General features: G+C 41.5%; 1 protein-coding gene across 3 annotated transcripts in view; it reads right to left on the reverse strand.

Annotated features, from left to right (window-relative positions):
* PPARGC1A (PPARG coactivator 1 alpha) overlaps nt 1–27,331 on the reverse strand; it is a 489,413-nt gene that overhangs the window by 386,310 nt on the left and 75,772 nt on the right. Inside the window, exon 1 of one of the 3 annotated variants that reach the window (XM_054030670.1) lies at nt 16,977–17,010. The exons of the other annotated variants lie outside the window; for them this stretch is intronic. The gene's annotated coding sequence lies outside the window, so the exon portion shown is untranslated. Of the gene's footprint in view, nt 1–16,976; nt 17,011–27,331 lie in introns of those variants that run through there. 3 annotated transcript variants of the gene reach the window in all.

The following is a 27,331-nucleotide window of genomic DNA, read 5'->3' on the forward strand; positions in this document are numbered from 1 at the left end:
GACTGCCCCCCAGGGACCCCTGCCCCCATTCAACCCCCTATTTCCCCCCAACCACCATCCACACCCCCGCCACCTGACCACCACCCCAAACTCCCCTGCCCTCTATCCCACCCAACCCCCCGTCCCCCTCTCCCTACCCACTTACTGCACTGCCTGGAGCACTGGTGGCTGGCAGCGCTACAGCTGCGCCACCCGACTGGAGCCAGGCCACGCTGCCGCCTCCACCACCATGCAGCACAGAGCACCAGGTCAGGCCGGGCTCTGCAGCTGCGCTGCCCCAGGAGCTCACAGCCCCGCCGCCCAGAGCATTGCGCCAGCAGTGGAGCAAGTGAGGTGAGGTTGCGGGTGAGGGGGAACAATGGGGGAGGAGCTGGGCCAGGAACTCGGGGACTGGGCAGGATGGTCTCGTGGGCTGGATGTGGCCCGCGGGCCATAGTTTGCCCACCCCTGGCTTAGAAAATGGGGATGAAATACATGAAAATCCTAGAGTGAGAAGCGGGATGTCATCAGCATCTAAGTGCAATTCCTAGTCAATGTAGGAAATTGTCATGACAGCTACTCCAGAGTGATATTTGACCTCTGGTTAGGAGTTCTAGTTCCAGAAGGAAAAGTAAGGGAGAGCTGGAGGCAGCTTCGTCCAAAGCCCTTTCACATAGTAAAGGCAGAGGTATTCAGGCTACTGGAAGTATATCTAGACATTGGTTTATCCATCCTTTGGTCTTGCTATGATAACTCCAGCATGGGCAGCCATTGGCACTCCTGTGCCAGCAGTACTCGCAACCCCTTTACTCCCTCTTTCAATTCTGCCTCCTCCGGCTGACCTCATTCCAGTCTTAACTTAACCAGTGTTCTCAAAGCTCACACTTTATACAACAGAACATCACGGAGACACAGGAAAGGTCCACAACATCCTCCTCCAAGTTCCCTCATGGAGATCAGATTTAGCTCTTTCAGTAATGACAAATACAAAATCACCCTCATTAGGAGAGCCAAACTGGACTGGTTTTCACAGATGTGAGAGATTCTACAAGATATTTTCGGGCCATTAAAGCCCCTTTATAAAATATATTTTATCACAGGTGATAACTGCAGAAGGCAATGTGTCCATTGAATTCAGTGGGCTGGATCAGACCTTAGATTTCCATAACATATATCTACAGTTACACCAGGAAAAAAAAGACACACAACATAGACCTGGCAGGTATTTAGGCCAGGATTCAGCAAAGTACTTAAACATCTTCTTGAAGTTTTAAGAATGGGGTTAAGGGCTTTGCTGAGTAGAGACAGACTTAAGCACATGCCTAAGTACTTTGCTGAATTGGGGCCTCAACTGTTTCTATGACACCTCAGATATCCTGAACAGGGCAGGTGCAAGGATGTTTCACGCCCTAGGCGAAACTTTCATCTTGCGCCTCCCCCCCCAGGCCCATGGCAGGTCCCCTCCCCACCCTGAGCCCCCCCCCAGAAGCTCCCCCCCTCCGTCCTGAAGCCCCCCCCCCCCGTGGCAGCTCTCCTCGGCCCAGGGAGCCGTGCAGCAGCTCCCTGCCCCCAGCTCACCTGTGCTCCACCTCCTCCCCAAGCACGCCGTCGCCGCTCCACTTCTCCCGCCTCCCAGGCTTGCAGCACCAATCAGCTGTTTGGTGCCGCAAGCCTGGGAGGCGGGAGAAGTGGAGCGGGGCGGCGTGCTCAGGGGAGGAGGTGGAGCAGAGGTGAGCTGGAGCGGGGAGTTCCCCTGAGTGCCGCCCCTCCCCCTTATTTGCTGCAGGCGGCCCTCCCCGCGCCCCCCTGCCCCAGCTCCCTCCGCCTAAATGCCGACGACGACTGGGGCAGCTGAAGATCCAGCCACCGCAATCACCGCTGAAGGACCCAAAATGCTGTCCCCCAAATGCTAGTGCCCTAGGTGGTTGCCTAGGTCACCTAATGGGTTGCACCGGCCCTGATCCTGAACAAAAACAGCTTCTCGTTGCTTGATTTTATCACTGCTAAGCAATCTCTTCTCAGTTGCAAATAAGCTAATAAATGCAGAAGCATGCTACTGTACCAACAAAAAGGCACCATTGCTTCTTTTAGTTAACTGCATACCAAAAATGCCTCATCAATATTTTGCTCTGTGTAAGAACTGTATGGCACCAGAATTTAAATAGGTTTTCCTTTTTTTAAGCTACATTAATAGTAATAATGCTAAAATCTTAAGAACTAGTAATATTATCCCTCTATAATTACACTGATTAAACACAGCATAAGAGACCATAAAGATGGAGGCATAATGTTTTATCTAAAACTTTTTTTAAATGACCATAAAATGACTATAAAGCCCAAGGTGACAAAATTAATATCACAAGCTTGATTTTATGGGGTTCTCTGATGCCTCTTCCCCTTCTAACAATATCGTGCAATGGCAGCAGAATTTCTTCAGAGCAGCAGAGAAAATGAGAACTAAGTATAAAAAATGTTGCAACAAGAGAGGGAGGTCAGCTTAGTCCACTGTTCCAACTGAGAATATTTCTGTGTTCAGTGCTTCAGGCACGTGCCAATATAATCTATTAGAACGTCTGAGCTCTGAACACACAACTCACAATGGGTAATATTTGTTTCCTCTCATTTCCTTTTCCTTTTATAAGTACACTGTATGACTTTGCAGTGGTAAAGCAAGAAATCAGCACCCAAGAGCAGTCACATCTATTTTCTGAGTAATGATCTAACAAGAGATCCAAGGATTTTCATATTGGGTGACCAGTGCTATTATAAAGATTAAATAACATGACAAAGTCCCAAGAAAAATTCTTACTAAGAACTAATATTATGCCAAAAAAAATCTAATATTGAAAATCTACAAGGTCTTCAAAAATATAACGGATTGGATTAAAGGGGTTTTGATTTAACAAAAAACATTAGAGATTTTTCTGACCTAAGGACAGAATAAATTCATTTTGAGAAATATTTTCTTGATTCTTTGAATTATATGTTTAATTAGTTTTATTACACATAATTACTGAAATGTATCATAATTATTTGGCACATTTCAAGAAATATGGTCTCACTTCATTTAATTATATGATTAATTAACTATGGTACGTAATTGCTAAACTTCAACAAGATTACTTTTTTTTTTTAAGCCAAAACTTAATAGACAGGGACATTCAGGCACAACTATCTTTACTCAAGCAAGTAGTCCTGGAAAAGCCACATGTATAAGTCCGGCAGGGTTGAGCTCACAATATGTACGATGCTTGTGTATATTCTTTTTAGGTGCTTGTGTGTGTTATATTTGCTATATTACTCCTGGGTTTGGCGAAAGAAAAACAGAAATAAATGTGGATTTTTTATAAAGCGGATGTTGCTTTGTTACATACATTTTTGATTGCCATAAAAGTCAACATGCAGTTGGAAAAAGTTTGCTGTCTGATATGTCATTTATTGAGCCACTTCCTTGGTCCAGGAGACAGCAACACAAAAGGAACTTAAAGCTGCCCTAAAAAGGCAGCTAGGGATTCCCCTGTTGGTGTAAGCCTGGGGCAGCCACATCACAGGTGATAGGGGTTGGAGGCAGCATAACCGGAGCACACCATCTACCAATGATCTGAGACTGTCAGAATGGCTCGCAGGAGGCTTCTCCAGCAGGCATAAATTAAAGTAGTCCCTGTGTCCTATCTAACTTATGCCAGGGGTCAAACCAGCCCCCAGCTTTCCCCAGGATCGAAAGGAGGGTGGACAGAAAAGTAACATAACAGCATCTCTGATAACCCCTCTGGTGCAGCAAGCAGCTCTCTGTTACACACAAGGGTGCAACTCACAACATACCGGGCAAATATGTAAATTATACACACAAAGACAACTGTCAAAAAAATCACAGTATGTTAGCAAAACTACTGGTTTATTTGTTTTTCACCTTTTATGATATTAATTCCCCCCATAACGAAGAGAGTGTAAATGAATAACGGTATCTATCTCATTACATTCCTCAGTAGAAACAAAAATATATGTTATGGAGGTTTTACATGCATACCAAATAATAAAGTCTGTCCACAAGGAGATTTTTGTAACACAAGGATTAGTTTAAAAAAATTCTAAGTGTTGGTAATTTAGGAAATTAGGGTGTCTTTATTTGTGATACTTTTAATATGAATTGATTGTCTATGTTTGTAACGTGTTCAAGAATTATTTTGCAAAATTGTCTCATCTTAACTGAAAATGCATAAACACAGCCAGCCCTCAATCAACAAAATGTATTCCTGCATTTCAGAAGAAAATAGCAGTCATTTATTAGAAATATCCTTCCCACTTTTCACTGGGTTTATGGAACTATTTAATACCTGGCACACAATCTCAGGATTTCAGTTGCATGCTAGACACTCCTAATCCAACTAGCACTGCCAAGAATCGAACCAAAGTCTGTCTAATGCAGTAGGATCTATAAGCCAGTCCCAAATGACACTTTAAAAAAAAAATCAATCTTTTTTTAATCCCCATTTTCCCCTAAATAACAAACTACTGATGTCTTTACAGACTCATTAGGTGCCTATTCTGCAGGCCATCCTGTCTAGCTGATTAGCGAGCAAGATAAGCAACCAGGTATGGGGAGTTGTATAGCTGGATCAGTGTCTGGCTGTCTGTGAGGCAAAATTGAGACCAGGGGCTATATTCATCAGTGCTTTATCAAGTGAATCAACACACGGATATATTTTTACTGCCCCTGTGCACCTATACAGCAAAACATCATTCAGAGGAAAGCGCAAATCTCTACTTGGGATTCATGCTGTGAACCAGTGGCGTTGGAACAATTTTTATACTGGGTGTACTGACAGCCATTGAACCAAACTGTAAACCCTCTATATGATGGAAAGCACTTCAAGCCAGGGTGTGCACAGCACCCCCAGAACCCCTAGTTCCAGCACCTATGCTGTGAATTCTCTCCTGGACTTGGGCACCTAAGCCCTTTCTTTTTAAAAAAACAACCACACATAATGTGGAGGAGGAGGTGGTGGTGGTGCTGCCTCCTCTTTTCCCTCTCCCCCCAAAAATGTTTACCTCAGTGTTTAGGGCACTCACCTGGGATGTGGGAGACCCAGGTTCAAATTCCTGTTTCCGTGACTATTAAATTATTTATACAAAGTGAAACAGCTTCAACAGATGAAACTGAGAAAGACCCTCCCTAGAATAACCCCATGCCGCCTGGGAGCACTATCCTAAGAAGTCAGAAACATGGGTTCAAATCTCTGTTCCTCATTATACAGAAGGGGATTTGAACCTGGATGAGTGTTCTAAGCACTGGGCTAAAGGTTATAAGTGACCTGGGACCACCACCACTTTCTCCTCCAATTGTGTTTTGTGTGGAGCCCACTCTGTTAGGTAGCCTCTGAGAACACCTACTGGATCAGGTGAGAATTGGGAGAACGCCTGGTCTGAGGATCCCACTCGGGTGCCAGATGTCAGGATTCAGGTGGCTGTGCGAATGGTCACTGGCAGACCTTTAGGCACCCAGGGACTTTATCTATGGAAACATAGGCACATAGGGACTATAGGGGCCTACAGGGTTAGGTGACATGCTGAATAGTGGTTCTGAGAATCTGAATTTTGGATTTAGCAAAACAGGGATAGTGAACTAAAGTGATAGTTCAGCTCCTAAATCCCTTTGTGGCTCTAGACCTATGTCTTTGCAGACAGGGTTACAGCCCCTGAGTTTAAAGTGGCTCAGAAGAAGAGCACTAAATTCCTATGCAGTACCCTAGATGCTGGCACCATCTTACAGTCTTCCTTCCTTCTACATGCTGAAGAAGTTTAGGGCACCTGAAAATAAGTTCTTCTTCCTACAAAAGAAATAACCAACCTCCCCTGGACCCAACACTTCATATAAATATTTGGAAAGATTTTAAAATAAATGCATATTTTATTACTACTGAATTACAATAGCAATCCTATAGAAGTACTTCTGACGCAAAACAAGCTCTCATGATTAATTTTAACAAAACATTCAGTACAATAATAATGTGCCATAATGATTTTGGCCATTATTTTAAAGTGTTACTAAACAATCAATCGCTCTGAAAACAGAGCTAGGCCTTATTGTAGGATTTAGATTTAAAAGAGCACATAACACTTAAGACATTACACTATATGAATCATGGCAAACAAGCCCCAACAAAAACGTTTACAGAGGCACAAACAAAGAAGATCTGCAAAAGGAATCAGTTTATCATAAACAATACAAATATTTACTCTATTATTTAATGTGTGCCCAGCACGTCTGTCCTTAATGTAGCATTAGCTGACATCAGGCACATGCCATATGTGCAAATAATTAATTCAAATTATGTTTTCTTCCAGCGTGTTGTCTTAGAAATGAGCTGAATTAATGTAAAGATATATTCAGCCACAAATACTGTGATGATCTCTCCATGTAACAATCTAGCCATGTTTGCCTTTATGACTACATAGTTTTTAATACTTCATCCTCATTGTTATTCCAGTGCCAAGGGCTGATGGTATTTGAAATGCTCCTACAGCGTTCCTTATGTAATCACTGGGATGACTAACAGCGATTAAAAACCTGACTTGGCTAAAGATTTTCTTCAAATAGCAAAATCTTAAGAACAAGTCCACACTCTTTAAACCAAAAAACTAGCATTAAATGTGGTTCCAATATATACAGTAGGGCTATCATTATAGGTTCCCAGAATGGAGAGAGAGATCAATTATCCCTATATCCTTCGGTGTTTTTCAGTTAAGAGGCTGGTAGATTATTTATAATAAAGATACACGTAGTCTATGAAGGAATTCCTGTCAGCAATTATACTGTACCTTACCTCAGTGAGTTACTGCATTGTAAAGTTCTGTTTGTATGGCATTTCAAACGGCAATTCGCTTAACAAAAAAGTTATGCTCAGACACAAAGTGCTACATAAAAAAAGTTAAGCACTTAACAAATCTTGAAGGCCATACGTTCCTTTTACGCCATTCTATAAACCTCTATTCAGATACCTACTGCAATATCAGCAAGATACTATTTTACTTCTGTGCTCCCCTCTGCATAAATTTTCTATGGTCTACTCTTCATACCTATGGACACACCGCTCTTCCCTTCAGTTACACAACTCCTGGGTTGGGGAGGACGTCATTTGAAAAAACAAATCCTACATCCCAACATTAGCCTTAAGAATCCCATTTACAACTGCTGCAACAGCTAGCCTTAATGACACTGGCCATCTAAATAATACTTCAAAGCATTTTTGACTGTATTGGGAGACCCAGCAGTAAGGGACAGGGAAAGAAATTAGGGGTATGGGGCCTTATCAGCATTTGTGACAACTTTTTACAGTGCCTAGCACAATGGGGTCCAATCTGGTTGTGGTTTTAAAATGCTACCCGATTATAAATATTCAATAATAATAATAAATCGTGGGGCTAAGAAATCACACTCCTGGTCAGACATTTCCAAGCTCCTTCATTTTAGTCTCAAAGTTACTTCCATTCCATGCAAATTTTGTGTTGCCTCACTGAGGTTACAGAACAAGTTATTTCCACTGAAGGAATAAATCCTGCAGAATTTTAAATTTTCTGCAAGAATCATATTTAATCCCTCATTTTGGGTCTTTGTCACACATCAGTCCCAAGATTTGGGCCTTGACAGGTTAAACGGATATGATGCTGGTGCCTTAGGTCAAGGTATTTAGGTGCTTAAAGATGCAGATAAGCATCTTAAAACCAAAGGAGAATTATTTAGAGCAGTGAAAGGTAGTATGCCTAAAGAGAACAGGATGAAATTTAGGTAAAAGCACCATTGCTTGGGATGGTTAGAGAGAATCTGACCAAAGCAATAAAGAATATACTGTAGGGAAATATCCTGGGCATTACATAACATATTGAACAACCAAAATAGAGTAATGGACAAGTTGTAATCCTGTCCACACTTATAAGCTTACAGCAGCACAGCTGTACCGATACCGTAGCCGCATTATGCCAACAGAAGAAAGCTCATTCATCGACATAATAAAACCAGCTTAACGAGCGGCAGTAGCTGTCAGCAGGTTAGCATTTCCTGACGACATAGCACACAAGCAGTTATGCCGGCAAAACTTATGTCACTCAAGGAGGCGTTTTCTTTCACACTCCTGAGCGACAAAATTTTTGCCGACATTAGTCTTAGTGTAAATATGGCCCAACACAAGCCCAGTACTTGTAAACTACTTCACTGGAACCTTTTGTTTGACCATGTTTTCTCCACACTCAGTATATACAGACAGCAAATTATACAAGCTATAAATCATCTTACAAAGAATAAACAACAATATGAAGGAATAATGCCAAGGATATAACTAACTCCACTTTTATCATGCAGCACCAGTATTTAAATATGGTGTCAGCTTTGTATTGTTTGGATAATTCTGCTAAGACTAATCCAACACAACGCTTTTATATATAAAAGAACATAAAACATCAGAGTGGCCTTTTACACATATGAACTCCCAATGACTGGAGGCATTTTCTGATGCATGTCAGTTCATGGAATTCATACTGTTTCTTCATATTCTTTTTCTTCATTAGTTTAAGCCTTAACAGTATTATTAACTATTCTTTAACCATAAAACATGTACTATGAGATAAGGAGCCACAACCACAGTAATCTACTCCTCAGCAAAGCATCTCAGATTGTGAAATAGATTTTGCCAGACCAAATGCAATGCAGCCATGCTCTGTGATTGCAGCAGGAAGGCATTTTGAGATAACAGACTGTCTGGGATATGCTGAGCTTTGCATCATAGCAATGAAAAGCCATGTATGTAGGGTCACTCCCAAGTTGGTATTTCCTAAAAGTGACCTTTATTTTGGGGCTACTATCTGTTTTCAAATGCCAATTAATTCTAACATAAGTCCTTCTAAAAAAATACCTCAATGCTATTTCATCTAAAATAAAGAAAGACAAGACTTTTAAAATACATAGGATGAGAAACCCAACCATGCCCAAATCACTGTGCATATATTATTGGGTAGAGGGAGGAGGAGAGGATAAGGAATCTGTAAGGGGGCTTTCACCTTCCAACATCTAAGGGGTTATTACAAACAACAGTGAGAAAAAAAAATCATTCTAAAAAATGAAAAATACCTTGACGGTGTCCTTTTAAAGTCATAACTTATTATGTGAAATCAGCATTCACAAGCATAAATTTGTTTCTGTATAATTCACTGCCCAGTGACATTTGATTCCTTCCTAACGAATCTGTATTTAAGAGGAAAGTCATAAAATTGAAACAATGGCAATGACTGAGTAATTCATGGCTCAGTGCTATATTAGCAATTAATAAATCCACCCAGCAATATCCAGAAACCAGTCATCTGCCACTTTTTATTTATTTTATTTCATTTCATTTTCTGTATCTTGCATATCCTCCAGGGCACTCATACATGGTACCTTTACCTTCATTGCAGAAAACTAATAATTCCTCATTGTACTTCAGCATTTCAGGCATCATCTTTACTGCATTATTAAATGCACATGAAATAAATACTTCCCATAATGTAGTGGAGAGCACAGTACTTATGAACACTCCTCAACTGCTTCACAAATAGCTATCAGGTTTCTGGACCTCAAAGCGTTCATTTATATTTCATCATTCATGACAGAATTTTATTTATTTATTTGTATTTTGGTCACCTAGAAGCCCTATACCAAAGGGTATTTATCATCCTCCAAAGTCATGGGAGCCCTTCATACAGATTTATAAACCCAAAAGCCAAGGAGATATAAGGGAAAAACTGATCAAAGCAGCATATTCCTTCCATCCTAGCCAGCGGTGCAAGGAGGGTGGTACAGTCCGGTACGCTGTACCATTAAGATATTTATTGCCAGTACGCCATACCGGAAAGACACAGGAGCAGAATGTGGGGCTGCTGGGCAGCCCCATGCTGGCAGCTCCTCCAGCATAGCTGTACCACCCCCTGCCCCACCCCCAGCCCTTCCATGTAGTTGCATCTCCTATCTGGGGTCTGTACAGCCCTGCTGGAGGACAGGGCTGGGGGAAGTACAATCATGCTGGAGGAGCTGCCAGTGTGGGGCCGCCGGGCGGCCCCATGGTCTGCTTCTTTTGCCACTGTGGTTCTGGAGAGCCCTGCCATTCAGAAGTCTGTATCCAGCGCAGTGGGAGAACATAGGGCCCCGCCCCAGGTAACATGGGATGGGGAGGGGACGGGGAGAGTGCGGGGTCCCCGGGCTGGGGGTGGGTCATGTGCCCTCCCCCTTAGCTGGTGAACCCCCCTTTGTGTCCCTGACATAAGTTTCCTATGCGCAACCTACCGGTAAAAAATAAATTCTACTTGCACCACTGATCCTAGCACACCACATATGATCACCAGTTATGACCAATAAAGCCTACAAACACCACTGGGCAAATCCCACTTGTAACTGCTTCAGCCTTCCACAAGTGCTTACTCAACCAGATGGGCCTTGCAATGTGCCCAGAAGGTCAACAAATCTGGGGTCTTTAGGATCTTGGTGGGCGGGGGGGTGGGGGTGGGGGGACTATTCCAAAGGACTTTCAGAGACCACTTTACCAACAGCCCTATTCCTTTTATAACAAAATGGCCCCAGCTGAGGAACTCTGGCAGTGTGGCCAGGGAAGCGAAGTGGTCTCTCGGGTAGGAAGGTGCCATACCCCGTTAGGGCTTTGTAGGTCAAAGCCAACACCTTAAATTCTTTCAATTGCTTTTCCTTTTGAGTTAAGACTCAGCCCTGAGAAAGATGCTGAGAAATCTGCACTGATCCCAGAGTAGCTTCATAGATACCCTGAGTCACAATCCCTTCCCCTCCTTCTCCTGGCTTCTCCCAGGGAAAGTAATTTACTGCTAGCCTAGAGCAACAGTAAGTTACCAGCCTCCCTGTGATGGGTCAGTTACTGTATGCCAACAAGGGTGGAGGGGAGCCAAGGCTCTGCCCACTCCCCATCCCTTCCTGCCCACCTGCTCCAGAAGGGAATGACCTATACACCCCAGACTGAGTTGGTGCACACACAGTTCTTACTAACCCTTATTCCCTTATGCAAAGCAAGTCATTCGAGTCCAGCGTTGGATTTTTTACAATTTGAGATTTCTCTCTTTTCCATGAACGCTGGTAACTCCTCTTAATTATTAATTTATTATTATTATTAACATGAATGATAAAAGAATATGGAGAGGAAAGTGAACTAGATCCCTAATGGGTACGTCCTGAAAAAAGTCAATATTCATAAATACTTGTAAACTAGCTGCTCTAGAGAATGGCCTGCTTCATACTTTGGCCTGCACTAACACTGCATGAAGGATGAAGGAAAGGATTCTCATAAAAGGGATTCACAGCCCAATTCTCCGTTCACTGGTTACATACCAATGTAACTTCACTGACATACATGGACTGATTCCCAATTTCCGTTGCTGTAGGAAAACAATGGTTTTGTTTTAATCAGGCATACAGCATGACCTCTAATGAACTTTCATTAGTAACAGTGTCAACAGCAACCAAAATACCAAACTCCAATAATGTCCTTATTCACATTGAGTAATGACATTTGCTACAATAGCCACTGAGGCTGTCAAATCTGACCCTAACATTTAGCAATGTTTAGCTACAATTCACAAAAGCACAGTATAAGGCATGATTCGGTATGTACACACAGATCTTTGACATTTGATTTAAAATCAATATACTTCCTACATCAATCTGCTAGCCTTTCCCCATATTTTTTCCAAGACAGTCTGAATTCACTGGAGCCACCTAACTGATATAAACAGGTACTAATATGTTTGTGAAAGTTAGGCAGGAACCATTTTATATTTACAGAACTGATTATCCTGATTCATATTGATTGTCCAGCATTTCTTGAGCAACCTTCAAAAGCTGTGAAACGGTTGTCTGAAATTTTTTGTAAAAAAAAAAAAAAAAAAAACCACAAAGATCAATAATTTGCTGTGCTATAAAATTTGATTCAACTTCTGCTGATACTGATACGGTAGGGAAAATTAATTTGGTTTTGTTTGCCCTACATTCTATTTTGATTTTTTTCCCCGCTAGCTTCATCTCATTTCCCTTTCTTTCTATGGCCTCAGTTGCATCAAAGCTCCTAATGGCAGTAAACACCTGGCAGTACTAAAAGGTCATCCAGAGAAAAGCTCTGTCAATACCATCCATAGGTCAGCGTTATGTGCTAATTCCACTGTATTATCTTTATTTCCTAACCTCTCTCTCTATTTCCCAGGAGGGGGAAGAGAGGTTCCTAACAAAATTAGCACGTGTTACTTTCCAAAAAATCATCTTAAATCCTGTCTGGAATTGCTGAAATAAGGCACTACCACCTCACATATTTCTAATTTATTTTTAGGTGGTGATATATATATATATATTAGAGAGAGAGAGAGCGCGAGAGAGAGAGAGAGAATACATATAAAGGGTAAAATAAGACTCAAGATAGAATCGGCAAAAGTGAACATCATTTTAAATGTCTTTGGCCAACTGATCCTCGGTGTAAATCCATTGAAATCACCTGAGATGCCCCAAAGGTGCATTTGGCTCCATGTAACGAAAAGTGAACTCTCTCAAACTGAAAGGGCTCAGTAATCTGCAAAAGTACAGCACTGAATAACAACTTTCTGGCTTGTGCTTTAGAATTCTGAAATGTTGCCATTTAGGGGGCATCTGTAGAAGGTTAACAGAAGCTTTGGATCAGTGATAAAGATACTTAGTAACCTTGGTAACTTGAACTCAATTTAGAACATTAATTCATTACACAAATTTAAAATTCTTTTCCCTTCTCCTTTACTCTTTACTATGCTTATATCAGATTCCATGTCAGTCTTCGAGTTTTAAAATTCTAAGTCTTGTTCACCTGGCTTTCTGCTAAGACAATTACCTCATAACTGGTCCCTCTCAATAATTTTTAGTGATACTCCTCTGAGGGAGGAGGAGAACTTTTAATGTCAGTGTGAATATGATTCTGTACCTCTGTAGCATACAATTTATAGCACACATAATGTGTAAAAATCTTGTAAACTGGCCTGCTCTTGAGAGACTGTGCAGTAAACTGTATACTATTTTAATTAATTTCTTAATTACAAACCTAAAGTGTGGTAGCTGAAATCTAACATACACGCACAGCAAATACTGTGGCTTTGGCTTGACAACTAGAAAGAGGCAGATCACGACAAGGGTACTCAAAATAAGCAGAACCAGCTGGAAAGAAGGAATGTGTTCGCTATTGGTCTGATTTACTCACCTCCTATCTTCCAGCTCTTTAATGATTAAACCATTGATAAAATGATTACTTTTTCTAGGCATTTTATCCCAAGATGTTATACAAATCTCAGAAGCATGGATGCCTGTAATAGAGGTCTTAGCTCTGAAACACTGATGAGTTCAAAATGTAGGTGGCTTTTTGTTTCTCTTCACAACTTATCCAAGTAAGCTATAGCAAGAGAAAGAAGTGTGTAAAGCTGAAATTCCAGGGCACATCTTAGCACTCAGTCATGTTCAGCTGCCATTTGCATGACTAGATCGTATAGCAAATACATTTTTCTCTAAGGACTCCATTAGTGTAGGTTAGTCTTCTTGCTGATGACCCACTTCTGCATTGTTCTCATCTTTTAAGGCCTCAGTTCAACATGATAATGCCTAATTTTAAGCAATGGGACTACTCACATGTTTCAAGTTAGCCACATTCATTAGTAGCTGTCTGCATCTGGGCCCAAGTCTGAAAAGTGGTTGACCAGGGACCTACAAATTGGAAAGGTTAATTTGGAATTTCAGTTCAGTGAGATATCAGTGGCACATGGTTTATATTCTCTCAACTAGGCTCCTGGTGTATTTATCTAGGTGCATGGCCCCCCTCACCATAGTCTCCATGTGCATGTCCCTAACCTAAAGCAGAGTATGGTGAAGTCCTGAAAGATGCTCAGCCAGAAAAACCTCCATTGCTGTCACTCCAAGAAATCCTTCAGCTGAGGTTTGCCCAGGGCCAGGCTGTCAGGACTTGAGGGATCAGAATTCTGTGCTTAGAACTTTGAAGGAGCATTCTTGAGATCACATCTGTTCCCTTAGTTTCTAGGGGGGCTTGAAATAGTATCAAAGAAGCGCTGGGCTTCTCTCTTTACCAAGACAGAGGATTTCATTAGTTCATAAAATATATTTTAGGACTCAGACAACATGTTCAAATACATGTAGAATGCTACTACCTCCTCTGAGATCTTTCATTCAGTTGAAGTGAAGCAGATACTAAAGTGAAATGGTCTGAATTTGGCGATAGCTCTGTGACTACATCAACCAGATCAGAGGTCAGCTGCAGATAGTCCTGCAGTGCCCTTATTAAAAAAAAAAAAAGTATTATATTATAATATTGGACCATAACACTATAGCTTCCAATACTGAGAGTGCAGTGTTTGCTCAGTCAATTCCAAACTCTGACATAAGACTTACCGTGTGATCTTAGGTAACTCTGTCTCTGTCTCAGTATCCCATTTTACAAATGAGCAAATAACACTTTCCTGCTTCACAAAGTATGGTGAGGATAAACCTATAAATAATTGTGAGGCACTCAGATACTGCGATAATGGGGTCATTAAGTACCCAGACATGAAGAAATCACCTGAAAACAGTAACAGGAATTTGTACATTTAGTTGCAGCTGTTTTACTTTTTTATCTTTTGTGGATTACTATACTTTGTAGTGAAAAGATGAGAATTTAGCACAGTAACTGCTAAACAACTTGGCACTTACTGTAACTCGTGGATTCATAGATTCCAAAAATCAGAAGGGACCACTGTGGCCTGTCTCAAAAATATGTTCCAGTGGACATGAAAAACAGTTTAGGGGGAAAATGTTAATTAAAAAAATTCTCCAGATTTACATTTAGATTAATGTAAATTGTTGGGGAGAGGGGAGGAACATGAAGACTGTAGAGGAGCTGTGGATGATGGAAAGGAGTTTGATTCAGCAATGCCCCTTCTGTGACACCATTTTGTACCTTCAACTGAAAAAGAAAACGGACATCCTTAAGGAAAGACACAGTCCTGCTGTCCTTCATTCTACACAGAGAGTCTCCACCAAAGCCAGTGGGAGGCCTATGTGGTACAGACTCCTTCCCCAGGTCGGGGGCTCTAGCAGAGCAGGGTTTTTGGCTGATGGAATCTGTAACTGAATGGACCAATCAGCTATGTCTCTAACCTTCTCCAAACTCCCCTTCCACAAGTCTGCTGCTGAGGCAGACAAGGAGGATGCAGATGCATCTTACAGAGCAGGACTACACCTATTTCACTGCCTTCTGGGCATCATGGCCTTTACTTCGGCCAGACTGGGTCATCTATGCAGCTAAACCAACTATTATTGCCCATAGTAAACAGAGTTTTTGAATGTACTTAATAACCAAATTGCCTTCCAAACTCAAATGAAGCCTTGTATTTGATGCTAAGTGTATCATTGTTGGTTGGTACTCTAGTTGTATATGGCTGATATGCTGAATTTTAAAAAAACCTATAATAATGGTGCAGTCTCCTGAGAATACATTTATTTCAGCAGTATAAAATAAAATTAAATTCTTCAATCTCAAAAACTATTAAAAGGTTGTATTTAAAATGCATGAAGCATTAAAAAGACATCAAAATTAAAATAATCTCATAAATCTCTTCATTTAAAAGACTTATTAGAATACAGATAGAGGCAGAAAACAGCTGCCCTGCAGGCTGAAGCAGTAAATTATGACTATTTAATTTTTTTCATTTTCGTCAATGAAATTTCCTTTGCAGAATTATTGTAGTAGTATAGAAGGACCAACTGCCCCTATGTTTAGCATGTGAATAGTAAATTATTTTTCAGTGGACTTCACAACAGATAAGCTGTATATTATTTCAAATGACAGCAGACTATCAGGTGGTTTCTAGTCAAAAGAAGTGAGGAGTGTTTGCAGAAAATAGTTGTGCATGCAAAACCGATCTAATTAATCAGCAATTCATTCTCCTCAATACAGAAGCATAAGGGCTGAATTTGGTGGCTACAGGACTCTGTCACAGCTCATCTGTACTTGGGCCACTATATTCATGAATAAAAGCCTAAATTGAGCCTTAAATAAGGACCTGATTTTGAAAAGGTCTGAGAAGCCAGCATTTCCCACTGAAGTGAACTGGAGGTGGTGGGCGCTCAGCACTTTTGAAAATCAGACCACTTATTCAGGAGTCTAAATAAGGATTTAGGAGCCTAACTTTAGTCTCCTATTTTTACAAAATCTTGTTCCTGATTTTACCACCTGAAACACTAAAAGGTAGTTGGGAAGGAGGAAAGAGAGGGAAATCAGCAATATGAGGGGAAAATGTATCTGTTTCATGATCAATCAATAAAATTCACTCCTCAGTTTTTCATAATGACTGACAAGCAATGCTTTTAAATAAATGTTCTCATTTCTCAGACCATCATTTGTCAGTCCTGATTGTATCAAAGCATTCCTTGGAGTACAATTAAACTATCATGCTGATTGCTCCTCAAAGTACCTGAATCCTGGGAGAAGGAAAAGAAAAACCTGAGGAAAGGAGATTTCACACCATTTATCCATCGTCTCGTCAGTTCTCCAGCAGCATGCTCTCTGCCACAGCCAGACTGTAGGTATTCTAGTAGAATACAGCCAGAAATGCCTTGAATACATGGAAGTAGGAAGCTTTAACACACACACACACACACACACACACACACACACCCCTAGCGGGTGTGGGGAGGTTAAATCAAGAGGATAAAGAGTGCTCCCACATAGCCATTTACTGTTTTTGCTTCATTGCAAATTATACCATATGATATTATAAACCACTTTTCCTGACAGCAATGTGCATTAGTGTGCACTTTAACTTCCTTCCTGCTTACAAGAGATAAGATTAGTAAATGTTTGCTTTATTAATAACAAGTTGAAATGCTATTAACCAACTTAATTGATGGTACAGTTGCATGGTGTCTGCTTCTGTTTATATTTTTCAGAACTTACCCCTGCAACAGAAGTTGACTCCTTTCCAAAAAGCTGCATCCGCCATTCTAATTCCGCACACTTTACCTAGACAAATTAGAGGATTAGAGGATTGGGCAGAAAAACACCTGATGAGGTTCAACAAGGACAAGTGCAGAGTCCTGCACTTAGGACGGAAGAATCCCATGCACTGCTACAGACTAGGGACCGAATGGCTAGGTAGCAGTTCTGCTGAAAAGGACCTAGGGGTCACAGTGGACGAGAAGCTGGATATGAGTCAACAGTGTGCTCTTGTTGCCAAGAAGGCTAACGGCATTTTGGGCTGTATAAGTAGGGGCATTGCCAGCAGATCGAGGAACGTGATCGTTCCCCTTTATTCGACATTGGTGAGGCCTCATCTGGAATACTGTGTCCAGTTTTGGTCCCCACACTACAAGAAGGATGTGGAAAAATTGGAAAGAGTCCAGCGGAGGGCAACAAAAATGATTAGGGGTCTGGAGCACATGACTTATGAGGAGAGGCTGAGAGAACTGGGATTGTTTAGTCTCCAGAAGAGAAGAATGAGGGGGGATTTGATAGCAGCCTTCAACTACCTGAAGGGGGGTTCCAAAGAGGATGGAGCTCGGCTGTTCTCAGTGGTGGCAGATGACAGAACAAGGAGCAATGGTCTCAAGCTGCAGTGGGGGAGGTCCAGGTTGGATATCAGGAAAAACTATTTCACTAGGAGGGTGGTGAAACACTGGAATGCGTTACCTAGGGAGGTGGTGGAGTCTCCTTCCTTGGAGGTTTTTAAGGCCCGGCTTGACAAAGCCCTGGCTGGGATGATTTAGCTGGGAATTGGTCCTGCTTTGAGCAGGGGGTTGGACTAGATGACCTCTTGAGGTCCCTTCCAACTCTGATATTCTATGATTCTATGATTCTATGATTCCCCCAATACGGATGCCTGCTCAGACTGTGCAAGGCTCCTTATCTAGGACTCCAATAAGGATAACAGGAGTGATCAAATATAAAAACTTTAAGTATCTCATTTATCTTTCTCACTGTTAGATTACCAGTATGTCTGGTCAGTGAATTTTGACTTTTGGGCTTCAAATGAATCAAGTAGTCAACCAGAAGGTACAGTTCTAAACCCAATGGATTAGTGCATCATCAATAAAGAAAACACTCTGTCCTTTCTATTGCTTTAGCCTAAGGTTAGCGTTGGATTATTCTATAACCTTCCTTGCAAAATGCTTATGCAGAACATTGTAAACTGCTGATAATGGTGAGCTTAAACATAAACCACTAAGAACATACCAACTCTCTATTTAAACACTGGAACTGAGTGTCCTATTGGGAAAAATCTTTTAATTTAACTGCCAACGTAAACTGCAAAGGACGGTGGTGCTGTTAATCTGACGTGGTTCTTGTTCCAGTCTGTGGATTCCCTCATCCTACGCCTGAACCAAACTAATCATTGTTATTTAAAGCAAATAGAACATAATTTAAAAGCTAATTTGTTATTAAAAAAACACCTGCAAAGCAAATCAATTACATAAATCTCTAAGCATAATTCCCCATTTAATATAAATATACCAGATAAATTGCAAGCCAGATCTTATTTAGTTTGCACAACTTTGACAAGCAATGTTATTATACCCTTAATTTATTATGTCTTCAGTTGATCAGTCTCTGCTGATCTGATTGTTACAAGAATGTAATGACTGCTACACATTTGTCAAGATAGTCATATAAACAAGTTAGTAAAACCACAATGAAGTTTGGTCTTTTTTATTATTAAACAAAAGCCATCAAAAGCTATTTTTTAATTAGAGCTAATGATGATTTGCAAGCTAATATTGTCTGTAGAAAGGCAGCTAGTAATTAAGCTTCCTTACAGCATTTTCTTCTTTTAAACTCTTTGTCATAATAAATGTTGGTGTCTGTTGGAATGCTCTCAAAATTGTAGCCATACAGTTATAGGGTTCATTGGGATAATACTGAAAGAGTCTGACTGGCCAGTAACAAATTTAGTGTGAGGAGATGATACTACTTTAGATTTCAACCAATCTCCTTTAGTTTCTGAATGCCATAGGTGTTTAGAGTTGGTCCTTCAAACATTAAGTGCAAACAAGAATCAATATTTCTGATGGCTCCTGATGTAAACTGGCATAGCGCCATTAACTCCTCATCAAGAATTTACATCAGTCAAGGATCTGCCTCATAATCTTCCTACATGTTCTCCAAGATTCCCCACAATCTAAGCTCCCATGAAGATAACCAGCATAATGTAAGCTACTGCAGTGGTTCTCAACCCCGGGGGTCAGCAGACTATGTCCGCAAAAGATGGTCGTTCCCATAGAGTAGTGGTTTTCAACCTGTGGTCAGCAGACCCCAGGGGGTCGGCAGACCATGTCTAAGATTTCAAAAGCGGTTCGCACCTCCATTAGAGATTTTTTTAGGCATCAGAAAATAAAAAAAGGCTGAGAACCACTAAGCTACTGCACAGTCATCATTCAGGCCCTATATACACTAGAGCCGATACAAGAATTGGCCTTGCATTTTTAGGTGGGCCTGCGAAACAAACGCTTACTACGCAAAAAACATAACCAACTCCAGCACCCACTGCCAACAATCCCTTGTTTCTTCACCTCTGTACAACAAGATCTGAAATTGCTGAGTGCAGCAAAAAGCAGCAAGAACTATCCTGGCGAATGTATTGCTTATTATTAATAATAACGATAATAAATAATAATATCAGGAGGAGTTGGCTGGTGGTGCTAAAAAACAAACAAACAGTCCCTTATTTTTTAAATAAAATGTTGGCAACCCTAGCACATGGTGATCACACCATTATGGCTATGTCTGCACTTGAAGCTTGGGGATGGGGGGTGATTCCCAGCTCCAGTGGACACACTGATGCTGCCTCTCATCAAGTTAGTGTAGCCACAGTAGCATGAGTAGCAGTGGCAGCGGGAGAAGCTACCTGCCCGGAGTACAAACCGGACTGGACCGGGGGTGCTGGAACAATTTGTATAGTGGGGGTGCTGAGAGCCATTGAAGCAAACTATAAACCCTGTATATGATGGAAACCACTTCAAGCCAGGGGGTGCGGCAGCACCTCCAGCATCCCTTGTTCCAGCACCTATGAAATGGACCCCATGGTACGTACTTGGACAGCTAGCCCGAGCTGCTGCTTATGCTACCACAGCTACACTACTATTTTAAGCATGTTCAAGCAGAGCTAGCACGTATATCTCCTCGAGTTGGGAATCACACCAAATGTAGACAAACCCTACAGTTATGGCTGGCTTAAGGATCTGGAAGACAGTTACCAAGAGGATTCTTTGGGGGGAGAGGCGAGAGATAGCATTCTTTGCTAATTATTTTTTAAACTAAAGATATAAAGTGGGGAGGGAGACAACTTTGGGTCCCCCATCGCCAATCACCACAATGCTCTAAGGTGTTTTAGGTTTCCATTTTACAGATGAGGAAAAGTTAGAGTATGAACTTCAATGTAAGCGGCAAATGGGTACTCGATGCCTTTGGAAATTGGGCCACTTTTTATTTAGATTCCGAACTAGGACTTTTAGGTGCCTGACTTTAGGCACCCAAGTTTGACCATTTTGGTCTACATATTTCACCCAAGCCCACAGAAAGAGTGTCAGTATCAGAGGCAGGTTTGGAATATCAGAGACTTTGCTCTCAGTCACATGCTTAGTCCACTAGACTATACTGACTCTCACATGACTGAGCTGCTCTTCCTTGTGACCAAGCGTTGCCATGGCTGCTCAGAGGAGGGCTGAGTCAGCTGCTGGGAGCCAGCTGGAGGGAGCTTGCAGCAGCCTTAATGCCATCAGTGACAGTCTGGGTGATAGTGCCCTCTGCTCCTGTGAACTGATCAGAGGACCTTGCATATCACAAGGGGCTTGTGACCATACTTTTAATAGACATCATACAACAATCTGGGGCAGCTGTAGGGAAAGACCACGTGTAACCTGTGATCTGCAGGGAAAGCTGATGACAATCTTTCAGCTCTAGTGATCGGTTTGCATTGGTTTATATTTTCAAGGGTATTCTCACCAGGAGAAGGGCTAGAATCTTATTGCTGAAATCAAGCATGCAATCATCACATTTCAACAGCACTGTTGGACGCACATTTCAGAAGGGCGCTGCTAGCCAGCTTTTAGCTCATTATTCCTGGCCAACGAGACCACTTCTGTTGGCTTGTTTTTTCCCTGCTAATTTTTCTCTCTGTAAACAGAACTATGCTAGGAAGCCACGTTTCAAGGGCCAGCTACGCAGAGAGGAAGATCCTCAGCAGACGTCAACTGCCATAACAGCCATAGAGCTATGACATCTGACACCAGCTAGGAATCAGCCCCATTCAATTTGGCAATGTTGAGATTGCATCGCAGGTGAACCCTGGTTAACTGGATTGAGGGATGTACCCCAGATTTGCAAGAGTGACAGTTCAATGGAGCTTTGTAGGGATGAAAATTTCTGGTTATCCAAACTGCTGGTTGTCTAAAGGTTTTGGACATTCTCTTGAGGCCTTCAGACAACCAGATTTTACTTGTAGAAAACACACTAGTTCTATGACCATACCACAATAGGGTTTTGTTTCTCCGGTTGAAGTCAGGGCTGCAATACAATTTAATAGCAAAGGTAAATTGCTTTCATCCACATAGACGAGACCAAATCATATTATAACACTCAGAGCAGGGAGAAAACTATAGCACAATCCCCCAGAGTCATTTTGCCTGTAACTACTTTAGGTTAGCAGTGGAGAGCATCCAATGCACAGTTCTCAAGTAGGCTAGCATAGTTCTTGGGAAAATATAAAACTTTCCACACCGTGCAGGGAAACCATGAGAGAATTGTAATTGTACTCTACTGTTGCTAACGTTCTTTCAACAGGAGTGTGGGCAGGGCTGCTGTGTCTGCAGCCAAATGGACTTAAATCAATGAAACCAAAAAGGTGTAAATGCCCCCAGTTAATCTTTTCCGTAGAACAACTCATGACCACTTAACTTCCAATATTATTAACCACTTCACTGCTGACCACCATACCAAAATTATCCTGGCTCCAACACAGAGGCCATGCCGGGGCGAGAGCGGGTGAAGGGGAGTGCTGCTACATTCCAGCTGCTGTTAGTTGGTAGATGATCCCTTTGGGGCCACTGCCAGCTGGCATAGGTTCCAACAGTCTTCAGCCTATGCTAGGGCCAAGCAAGAAGAGAATAAGGTGTCATAAACAATTCCCTCACAGCCTCTCCTCTCTACTGTGTCAAGCAGCTCTCAGCTTTAGCCCAGAATTCTAGCCTAATCTCCCCTGCAGCAACCTGTGATTTTTCAAATACAGACAAGCACCAATTTCCTTGATGGCAAAGGTCAAAGGGTACATACAATTGGTTTTGAATTCTTTTGTTTTGTTTTTTAAGTATTTGGCTCCTGCGATCTAGTTTACAGGAATTCTCAGAGCACTCCAGAATTTGTCGAGTATCAGAGGGGTAGCCATGTGACGGATGGGAATAAAGGAGGGGGGGGTTGACATTACCGTATCCGAGGTAGAAGCCAAACTCGAACAGCTTAATGGGACTAAATTAGGCAGACCGGATGATCTTCATCCGAGAATATTAAAGGAACTGGCGCGAGAAATTGCAAGCCCGTTAGCGATAATTTTTAATGAATCGGTAAACTCGGGGGTGGTACCGTTTGAGTGGAGAATAGCTAATGTGGTTCCTATTTTCAAGAAGGGGAAAAAAGTGACCCAGGTAACTACAGGCCTGTTAGTTTAACATCTGTAATATGCAAGCTCTTGGAAAAAATTTTGAAGGAGAAAGTAGTTAAGGACCTTGAGGTCAATGGCAATTGGGACAAATTACAACACAGTTTTACGAAAGGTAGATCGTGCCAAACCAACCTGATCTCTTTCTTTGAGAAAGTAACAGATTTTTTAGATAAAGGAAATGAGGTGGATCTAATATACCTCGATTTCAGCAAAGCGTTTGATATGGTACCGCATGAGGAAGTATTGGTTAAATTGGAAAAGATGGGGATCGATATGAAAATCCAGAGGTGGATAAAGAACTGGTTAAAGGGGAGACTGCAGCAGGTCATACTGAAAGGTGAACTGTCAGATTGGAGGGAGGTTACCAGTGGAGTTCCTCAAGGTTCGGTTTTGGGTCCGATTTTATTTAATCTATTTATTACTGACCTCAGAACCGAATGTAGGAGTATGCTGATAAAGTTTGCGGATGACACAAAGTTGGGAGGTATTGCCAATTCGGAGAAGGATCGGGACATCCTGCAGGGAGATTTGGATGACCTTGTAAACTGGAGTAATAGTAATAGGATGAAATTTAATAGTGAGAAGTGTAAGGTTATGCATTTAGGGATGACTAACAAGATTTTAGTTATAAGCTGGGGACGCATCGGTTGGAAGTAATGGAAGAGGAGAAGGACCTCGGAGTCCTGGTTGATCACAGGATGACTATGAGTCGGCAATGTGACGTGGCCATGAAAAAAGCTAATGTGGTCTTGGGATGCATTAGGCGAGGTATTTCTAGTAGGAATAAGGAGGTGCTGGTTCCGTTATACAAGGCACTGGTGAGACCTCATCTGGAGTACTGTGTGCAGTTCTGGTCTCCCATGTTTAAAAAAGGATGAATTCAAACTGGAACAGGTACAGAGAAGGGCCACTAGGATGATCCGAGGAATGGAAAACCTGTCGTATGAAAGGAGACTCAAGGAGCTCAGTTTGTTTACCTTAACCAAAAGAAGGCTGAGGGGGGATATGATTGCTCTCTTTAAATATATCAGAGGGATAAATACCAGAGAGGGAGAGGAATTATTTCAGCTCAGTACTAATGTGAACACGAGAACAAATGGATATAAACTGGCCATCGGGAAGTTTAGGCTTGAAATTAGATGAAGGTTTCTAACCATCAGAGGGGTGAAGTTCTGGAACAGCCTTCCGAGGGAAACAGTGGGGGCGAAAGACCTCTCTGGCTTTAAGATTAAGCTTGATAAGTTTATGGAGGGGATGGTTTGATAGGATAACGTGATTTTAGTCAACAGGTCAATAACGTGCCATCGCCGGTAATTAGTAACAATGGTCAATGATGGGATATTAAAAGTTACTACAGAGAACTTTTTCCAGTGGGTCTGGCTGGAGAATCTTGCCCACATGGTCGGGGTTCAGCTGATCGCCATATTTGGGGTCGGGAAGGAATTTTCCTTTCCAGGGTAGATTGGCAGAGGCCCTGGAGGTTTTTTGCCTTCCTCCGCAGCATGGGGCAGGGGTCACTTGCTGGGCAGGGGTCGCTTGCTGGAGGATTCTCTGCGACTTGAAGTCTTTAAATCACGATTTGGGGACTTCAACAGCTGAGTCAAGGGAGAGAGTTATTCCAGGAGTGGGTGGGTCAGCTTTTGTGGCCTGCATCATGCGGGAGGTCAGACTAGATGATCATAATGGTCCCTTCTGACCTTAAAGTCTATGAGTCTATGTTAGTCTGGATCTGTAAAAAGCAACAGAGAGTCCTGTGGTTCTCCTCCCTTGGTGTTCACACCTCAACTGCTAGCAGAGGACCTCACCCTCCCTGATTGAACTAACCTCGTTATCTCCAGACTGATCCCTGCCTCTGGAAATTTATACCTGCCTCTGGAAATTTCCATTACATGCGTCTGACAAAGTGGGTATTCACCCACGAAAGCTTATGCTCCAATACATCTGTTAGTCTTAAAGGTGCCACAGGACTCTCTCTTCCAGAATTTGTGAAACTTCTACAGAACTTAATCAAGAATGAGATAAATTCACAAGGTGTGTCAATGGCAAATATACTTCTGGCATAAGCATTTAAGAGTACGACTAAGGAGAATAGAAAATAATTACACCACTCACTCCCATAAAATGCCATCGATTTTGGGCAGAATTGGGGTTCTTGAGAACTCTCTTTCCTTTCTTGTAACACTTAGAAACTTGTAGCAATGGTCCTCATGTATAATCTAATGTAGATTAAAAACTGCTCCAGGCAGGGACCTGACATGCTTTATTTGTCTATAAAGCATCATGTGGCACCTATGCTAATGTATAAAACTGTAACAAAAATGTCAGCCCAAAAAAAGTCATCAAATGTCATTGAATCTTAGGCTATGCCTACACAGCCTACAGTTCAGACTACAGAGGTGTGAACTGCAGCATGAAATAATGTTAACATAGTCCTCAAAGGTAACACAAATGAGGTATATTTTAGTTCACACCACTAGCATCCACACGGGGGAATTACAGCACAGCACACTAGTGTGCACTACAGTTCACACCCCCATAGTCCAAATTGTGGGGCAGTGTAAACAAGCCCTTGTAAACCATTTAAATAAACGTCTTAAGACGCACAATGGCAGGAAATCCCCTCACACTTGAATAGCATTAGGTTGGCAGGGTAGCCCAGCAAATGAGGCAACTAAATGTTATTCAGGAGACCTGGTTTCTTTTCCCAACTCTGCTATTTGCTCACTGTATGGCCTTAAGTCACTTAAATGCTCTGTGGCTCAGTTTCCTCGCCAGTAAAATGGGCATAATAATGCTTACCCACCTTTGCAAAGGACTTTGAAATCAATGGATGAATACTCAATGCTCACATATTACTACTATTCATATTACTGGAGTGCAAAGGAGCCCTTGTGAGGACCAAGACCCCATTGTGTTAGGTGTACTTTCTTGCTTTTAGGCAACAAGACTCAATCCTTAAAACTTTAGTTACATCAGTAATCCTTACTCATCCAAGTAGTGCCATTGATTCCTCTGAAATGAAAGGTTTGGAGGACTAGGCCCTTAGAGTGTATTTATTTTTTCTTTACCTTGCACACATTCTTAACAGTGATTATTTATTCTCATTTAGTTTTTATTCCAAAATGCATAAGACAACAAAGAGTAGGACAGATCTTTAAAAAACAGTTACTTAAGAAGGAGTTGCAACAAAGTTCTCCCTATAAAAAAAAGTAACTGACAGCAAATGTTTGGTAACTCTGACAAGAAAAAAAAGGGAGAGATAAAATGCTTTTATGCAAATTTTATTTCCCTATAATAATCTAGAGCTATTCTGCTAGAAGGAATTATCTCCGCAGGCTGGCAGCTGCAGTAGGCAGTGAATTAAAAATGGCTCTATATGGGAAAATCTGTTCTATAATCAGTGCTATTCTTAGAGAGGACATCAATCTCACCCGGCTCCCACGATGCTCTCCTCGTGTGAATGACATACAAGTGTGATGTAGAAACTCCCATTACATCACTGGCATTGATTTCCTAAACACAAGGAATGTACAACTAAGACACATGGAAAATTTGGTTCAGGACTGACTTCAGAGATTCTGTATTTTCTCCCTTTAAAAATCTTCAACAATAAATGACCTTAAGCAATAATCTTTCAACTATGATTTATCCAAGTAGACTTTAAATGAACTGCACACACTCAGAGCTCATTGCAAGCCTCAATAGTATTTGCTTGCTGTTTTTATACTCTAGGCTGGGTTCCCAGGTCACAAGACACTGGGATAGGAAATGTTATACGAGCTTTCTTTGTACATTAAAATGGCACATGGTGCAGAAAAGTATTTTAAGAAGTAAGCAACCACTGCAGTTCTACAAATAAATGTCATCAGGTTTTTAATGATGCAGCTGTGTGGGAAGGAAACATGCATTTATACCAAGTAGATTATATTTCTGACTTAACTTGCATGCTCAATGTAGCACCCAGTGTCATTGTCATAGCAAAGAAAGTTATAATGTTAAGAAATAATACCTTCCCTATACAAAATGATGATACCATGGTCAAATGTACTAGGGAATTTCCCAGGTAATCTGTGTCCTTATGTATACACAGTAATCCTTCTGTGTCACACGTGTTGTAAACTGTCTCTGCTTGAGTGATGGATATGAAAATTAAACCATCTAGGGGGCTCGCTGTTTTTAAAATTCATTTTCTATATCATCTTAAAACTGAATACTAAGCCATCAGAACTCTTAATTCAGGATTTACTCTCCTCTGTTACAAGTTCCTCTGTGAAACTGATTTGCAGAAAGTATAAAAAGCACAGAAAAAACACAAAATAAATGGAGTAAACACCAAATCTGTGTGTTTCATGAAAGCTCTTTAAATATTTACACCTCCAACAGTTGTGCAAGGCAGGCAATCACCTAAACAGGAGATGTGCTTAATTCAAAGGCTGAAATTCCAATGACTATGGTAAAGTTAGCACCTGATTAAAGTTCATACCTTAACTAGAGTGGTAATGATAGTTATTGTCAGGAGGCCATAGAAGCTTTAAAAATAAAGCACTTCCTTTAACAAAGGTCCCAGAACAGGCGGCCTTTTGCATTATCAAGCAGCTTCCTG

The sequence above is a fragment of the Malaclemys terrapin genome, chromosome 5, assembly GCF_027887155.1.
Source record: "Malaclemys terrapin pileata isolate rMalTer1 chromosome 5, rMalTer1.hap1, whole genome shotgun sequence".
Taxonomy (NCBI): Eukaryota; Metazoa; Chordata; order Testudines; family Emydidae; genus Malaclemys; species Malaclemys terrapin.